This window comes from Diospyros lotus, chromosome 3 (assembly GCF_014633365.1).
Source record: "Diospyros lotus cultivar Yz01 chromosome 3, ASM1463336v1, whole genome shotgun sequence".
In the NCBI taxonomy this organism is placed as follows: Eukaryota; Viridiplantae; Streptophyta; class Magnoliopsida; order Ericales; family Ebenaceae; genus Diospyros; species Diospyros lotus.
Genome location: NC_068340.1, coordinates 11,481,299 through 11,488,960, shown reverse-complemented (window position 1 = coordinate 11,488,960; position 7,662 = coordinate 11,481,299).

Below are 7,662 nucleotides of genomic sequence, written 5' to 3'. Positions count from 1 at the left end.
GAGATGAGACATCAGAACTTCTTCCGACATTGGAAACACTTTCCAATCAAGTGTAATCTGGCCAGAGGTTCATACAACCACATATATTATATACTAATCTAACAACTAATTTTCAGAATTATATTTTATATTTTTTAATATATATTAAAAATATTTATTAATTGATTATTTTTTAAAAGAATAATGGAATAAATTAAAAATAAATTAATTGAGTTAAATAAAATAAATTAATTGATTAAAAATAAAAAGAATATTTTATATATATTTTTAAAAATTATTAAAATTTTGTTAAATTTATTTTTATTTTTTTAAATTAAATTTTTAATGAATTTTGCTATTAATTTAAATTCAATTTTAACTTTATTTTTAAGATCTTATATTTGTTTTTATTAATTTAATTTTTAATTATTTTCTTCAGCAAAATTTAATTTTTTAATGAATTTTGTGGTGGTTTATAAAAACCGCCGCAAATGTTAATTTAATTTTAATTTTAAATTATTTAATTTTTTAAATTTAGGGACAGTTTTTCAAAAACTGTCGCTAAATTTAATTTTTTAATAAATTTTGCAACGATTTTTGAAAATCGCAACAAATATTATTTTAATTTTAATTTTGAATTATTTAATTTTTTGAATTTAGCAGTGATTTTTTAAAAATCGCTGCGAAATTAAATTAAAAATTTTAATTATTTAATTATTTTTTAAATTTTGCGACGGTTTTATGAAACTGTCACAAAATTTTAAAAAAATCGCCATAAAAAATTAATTTTTTTATAGTGATTACTTTGGTATTGAGTAGAGATGAGACACAATATTTTTGGAGCAGGTATACTAGAGTATACCATACACAAATATTGGTGTTCCTTGGTAAAACAAACATGCACAACTCTGTTAACAATGGAAGTTGAATTCATTGCATGTTCACTTGCAGTATAAGAATAAGTGTGGTTAAGCAGATTTTTAATTGACCTTGGGGCCACTTCTGACATTGCAAGACTTGTTACACTCTATTGCGACTGCTAAGTTTTGATTGCATATTCCAAAGATTCGAAATATATCACAACAAATTCAAACACATTGAAACAAAGTATAACTTTGTGAGAGACATTATAATGCAAAATGAAATGGTGTTATAATATATCTCTACACATAGGATGGTTGTTCATCCTCTTACAAAGCCTATCACTAGAGATTTCTATAGAGATCACGCTAGATCTTTAGGTTTAAGTAGATTGTGATTCATTTCTTTATTGTATATGTGACTCTTCATTTATATAATAAATTAAAGTATTGTCTAAAATTTTTCTACTGTGTTTAGACTAAAAGAATCAAAAGCTAGCATAAGTATGCCAATCAGACAAGGATTGGTTCCCTCACATGAATGATCACGTCTAATGAACCATTTGATCATTTGATGCTCACTCCTATATTGATAGCTAGTAAGATGAGCATCATGTTTAGTATTTGCCTATATGATAGATTTTAATCCAATCCTAAGAAATCCCATCTTGGAGGCAAAATAGCTAAAAAGAACACTAGTGATCCATGACAAGTTATAAGAAATTTCCTAGTGTCTTTGTTTAGAAGGAAGTGAATTTCCATTCCATTCTCTTTCACTAAAAGTGATTATATAGTTGCTCGAATCCTATGGATGGAACAAAAAGACTATGGCATAAATCCCCACAATATTCCAAATCAAATGTGCCAATACAAATGCTATAGCCCTAGCAAAAATTCAAGGAATCTTGATCAAAAAGAAAATATCAATTGGTATCATGTCCAAATCTATTGGAAATCAAACTCTAGATAAATCCCTATCAATTCTTGAGTTCAAGTGATTTTATCTGAAGAAATTTAGATCCTTTATGTCTCTCAAATCTATCATTAGGCTTCGCCGTCAATCTCTTAGATCTCAAAAAAAAAAATGATAAATGATATATTCTTGATGGCATATAGTATTCATGTCTTGACTCATTTATAATGCTATTTTTCTTGTATGAAATAGCTTGATTATCTTTGTGTGACAAATGAATACTTGAGTATGAAATCATGCTTTATTTGCTAAAGGATCATCTTGCTTCTTGAAGTTATCTATATGTAATGATCCTATGTGATTACAAGTATGGCTAAGATTATCAAAAGACAAATGCATGTTCTTAAAGCCTATCCTTAATATGTCTTGCATTAAATTTGCCATAACTTGTTTAGATTTATGTTTTTAGATGACCACTTATTCTTTGAACATATATATATATATATATGAGTGCATGTGGTTCATTCCTCAAATTTATGATCATTGTCATATTTTACTCTTGCGAAAATCATTTGAATTGAGACAAATTGCTATTCCATTTTTATATGAAAAATGTCTCTATATCTTAAAACCTCCCGTATAAGTTTAAGGGGGAGTTTTTTTCAAAGAGAGTCTTTCTATTTGCTTGAAATGATTTTTTTTTTCACTCCTATATTGATCATTTGATGTATATGCCTATAATATGATGTATGGCTATGCAATTGATCTTGCGCTTTGATTGTTTAAATGTGAGTGATTATATGGAAAGATATAGATCGGCTCTGATGTGATCATGAGTATGGAATATGTATGAAATTTGTTTTGGCATCTCATGAGAAAGGTTTATGTATATGGCATGTGCTCAAATTTTATTTTATTAATAATGTCATCTTAAGGGGGAGCTATCTCTAGTTCTTAAAACTATCTTTACTTGGTTATGTTTATCTCCAATTCAGTTCTATTGAAAAGATTTGGTTTAAGGGGGTGTCTCTTTTTTATGCTCTCAGTGTATTCCAAAAAGGGGGAGTAGTTAATCTTTTTGATTTTGACAAAAAAGGGGAGATAAAGTGATGAATTCATTGATTTTCATACTTGTTTTGTCATCATCAAAAAGTGGGAGATTGATATTTTACTCTTGGATAATAAAATAGTGGTTTTGATAATGACTATATGAAAATCAATCTCTAAATCTTTATGAGTAAATCTTTATGGATAAGTTTATTTTTAATCAATTTACATGAATGTGAAAAACAATCTTTAAATCTCCTTGAAGCAAAGTTATGAAAATTTATATAGGAGAAATGTTGAAGTGTGGTTGAGTGTGTTTAGATTCAAAATAAATATGTTTTTAATTATCTCAACTTGCTTTCAAAAGAATCAAAATGAGAATATGTTAAGTTTTCATTTTTTCAAAATGGATAGTCGACTATGTGGTTCATTCTGTTGACTATGCCTGAAAATAGTCGACTATGCTATTAAGGATAGTCGACTATGCATAAGGATAGTCAACCATGCATAAGAATAGTCAACTATGCTGATTTGATATGTCGACTATTTAAGGCTTCTGTCGACTATTTTTGTTCTTAGAATTTAAAATCCTCTTCATATTTTTATATCTGTCGACTATGCTTATGTATCTGTTGACTATGGGATTTTTGTGTTAGAAATAGTCGACTATCATTTTTTGTCTGTCGACTATGCTCAGCTTTATTTGATGAAATAGTCGACTAACCTATTTTCTCTGTTGACTATATCTTTTGTAGAAAGTTTCCAACGGCTAGTTTTTCAATCTCTAACGGTCACAAAAACGGCTATATTTCTCTTTAATCTTTTGGGAAGCCTATAAATATAACTCAAGGATGATCAAGAGAAGATTAATGGATGGAAATGAGTTGATCTAGAAATTACAAATCATTTTAATCGAGCTTATAGTGTTCTGTGCTTTCATTGTTATACTTTTCTTTCCAAGGCTTTGTTCTATTATTGATGATACATTCATTTAAGCCTTATTTAATCTTGAGAGACATTGTAACTAAGAGATTCATCTCTTAGATTCTCTCATATTCTATATTTCTTATTTTTCCTAGCTTGTGTAGCTAGAGGGCCCATTTGAGTGGGAGGTTTTGTATTTTCCTAGTCTTGGACTAGAGGACCTGTTTGGTTTAAGTAGGGGGTTGATAGTGGATGGTTTGAAAAACCCTTAGTGAGGAGCTAAGGTAGTGGATTAGGCTTGGGTTAAGCCGAACCACTATAAATCTTTGTGTTCTCTCTTACTTATGTTTTTTGATTTGTTTATCATTGCTAGCATTTCATTATCCTCACTTGCATTGAGTTTTTATTTTCAATCAAAAGGATTTCAAAGTTTTAAATCAAGTTTTTAAAATAACCAATTCACCCCCCTCTTGGTGTGTGCCATAACATCTCCCGTTCTAACACCCATGTCACTAATGTATCCTCATTTGTACATAACGCTCAGTTTCACTAGTATATATTCAAAAATCCTTATTCTTGCGATAATAAAGCAAATCCTCGTCTTCAAACTTAGATCCATTCCTGTCATAGATCAAGACAACCTCAAGGTTAGTCAAATCAAAGTCTAAACCCAAATCATATATTTATGCTCTGATACCAACTGTAACACCCCACTTCTCCAAATACGTAATAACTTGAAATATAATTAAGACATCACCTACGGGCGTTATGGAAACCCTTACTAACGGAAGCATTGGATCGAACCTGCAAACTTAACCAAAGCTAAATAAAAGAGTTTCCACTAGAATTCATTTACAAGCATAAGAGATGCATACGACTTTCAATACTCCAAAAAAAACACAACACATCACTATAGGTACAACAACTGTAGGACACTCACACACACACCTTTTACAACCTTGAGTTTCCTAGCCATTATTTATAATACAACATTTGAACTACCAGGGTACATAATGAAATACAACCCAGAGCTAGCTACAAAACCACAAGCTATCCAAGCGCCACCTTTTTGCCCTTGCTCGAACTGGAACCTGGATCACCTGGCACATCTAATATACTTGGGACGTTGAATATCCTAGGGGTATGAAACACCCGAGTTAGATTGTTATATCTAAGTGAGTGGTATAAGAAAGAAAACCATACATGCAAGAGCATTAAGAAATTAAGCTAGGAAATATGCAGAAATAAGTACAAATCTCCGAAGATCATGTCAATTTAAAACCTCCCCAAGTCACCATCATCCCTGCCAGCACTCGTGTCGAACATCTTAGCCTCACTTCTAGGCTAAGCCCCACCTCTGGGCACTTGATCATGGTCCAACCCTTCACGCCTCACCTCTAGGCACGGTCCCACCTCTGGGCACAGGATTACCTCATCCCCCGAATCATCGTGATATTCCACCAACAAGTTGCTAATCATCATGTTCAAAGTCCAATCCCACCAACTAACCACAAAATACAACATAGAGATGCATATAGATATATATATATAGGCGGGATATGCTCAAAGCAAGGAGATATGAGATGTAAGCCACCAACCATGTGATGTTGTGTGACAAAGCAGAAGGAATACAATATGAAATCCATTTTCCACGCACGAAAGCCATCGTGTTCAAACCCGATGCAATAAAATAGAAATGATATGCTCGAAACAAAGGAGACAAAGATGTAAGCAACAAACCATCCACAAATGAAACCCAAGAGTGATCAATAGGAATCAAGAAGCATGCATAAACCACTCACCTTGGCTGTTTACTTTCTGGGTGTACCATTTACACGCAAATCGAGACTATTTACTGCCAAAATATGAGTTTTTGTAATGTAAATGCCAAATATTTTTATACAGAGTTCTAGGGAATTAAAAAGGAAGTATGTCATAAAAATTTCATGGAAAAATAATGCTACATGCGACCTCACGCACCTCGAAAAGTGGCCTCACGCGCTGCCAAGCGTAGCCCCCTTCCGGCGCGTGAATCTCACGCATCGCCCCCTATTTTTGGTCAGCTTTGCGTAGTTTTCGTATTTTGGTCGTATCTCCCTCATTTTAACTCCGATTTGACCCCTGGTTTTTCCTGCTTGCTCCTCTTTCATCCCTCTACCTAATTATGGAAAGAAATCACACTTACCTTGAAGTTTGGAATGCTTTACGATAAAGACATGAACTTTCCGACAAGCCTCGTTTCCTCTCCGATTTTCTCCCCCGATTTTTGCAAAACCTTCCCTTTATTTTTGTAGCGTTTTCCCTCTCCAAAATCTCTTTATTTCCCCTCTTGAAGAATGTCCAAATGAAGGTTAAAAAGGTTTCATATTTATAGAGTTTCCCAACGAATCAAAAACCGCCACGTATCGCAAAATGATAAGGTTCATCATTTCTCCCATGTGCATCCAACCAAAACGCGCCATGTGTCCCACTTGGAGGCTAAGCAACTTGGGGGCTAAGCAAAAGACTTTGGACTTGGACTTTACCCAAAACTACATTTGATTTGAGTTTGAAATCCAAGATATTTTGAAGAGATATTTTAAGGTTTCAATAAACGATGCTTTGACCCGAACGTTCCAGGTAACTGCACTTAGACCCCTTGCAAATTGGTCCCCAAACAATTTTTAATTGCACTTTTTGGTCTCTAAAAAATGGATAAATTACACTTAGCACCCCAAAATTTTAGATAAATTACACTTTTACCCAACTTCAATATTTACGATTTTGCCACTAGTTAAGAAACTGAACATTTGTCTCAAGGCTTCTATAATCCTTTGAAATGACCTATTTTCTCAACTACTAGAACCTAATAACCTTAGGTATCACTTCATATTTGAGTTTAAAAATCCAGGGTATTACAAATGTAATATCCTGAGAGCCCAAGGTCAGGTCTAAGAAGGGACTCTAGAGAAACTAGTATATATATATATCGAGGATGATAAAGAAGGAAACAATACCAGTTGGATACCTTTTGGACTGAATGTGGATAAAAAAACTCTCGGGTTAAGTGTGCTTGAGCTAGGGTAGCTCAAGGATGGGTGACCCCTGGGAAGTTCGTGTATGCCCATCAGGGTAAGTTGCTACAGTCCTTCCTATCGCTCAATGCAAGATGTTATAGGTGGTATCAGAGCTAACTCTTGGAGAAGGCAGTCCGATGAGGGTAGGAAGTGGTGCCAAGGTGCGAGGGCCTAAACAAATAGCGACTCTTAGCAAGCTTCTAGGATAGCAACCCTCAAAGGGGAGAAGATCTGGGACCACTTGTAAGGTCACATGACGAGAACGTCATGTGCTCAAGAGGGGAGAATGTAATACCCTGAGAGCCCAGGGTCAGGCCTAAGAAGGGACTCTAGAGAAGGTAGTATATATATATATATATATCGAGGATAGTAAGAAAGGAAACAACACCAGCTAGATACCTTTTGGGCTAAATGTGGATAAAGAACTGTAACATCCCGCATCGAGCAATAGGAAGGACCAGATCAACTTACTCTGATGGGCCTACGCAAACTTCCCAAGGGTCACCCATTCTTGAGCTACCCTAGCTTAAGCATGCTTAACCTAGGAGTTCTTTTTCCACATTTAGCCCAAAAGATATCCAACTGATGTTGTTTCCTTCTTTACTATCCTCGATATATATATATATATATATATACTAGCTTCTCTATAGTCCCTTCTTAGACCTAACCTTGGGCTCTTAGGGTATTACATTCTCCCTCCTTGAGCACATGACGTCCTCATCATGTGACCTTACAACTGGTCCCAAATCTTCTCCCCTTTGGGGATCTAGGTTACACGGAAACAACAAACATTTTTGATAGGAAACGAAAATGTGGAAACAAACATTCTTCTAAAAAAAATAGGCATAAATAGGGTCCGAAATGGGTACGAAAAACGTTTCAA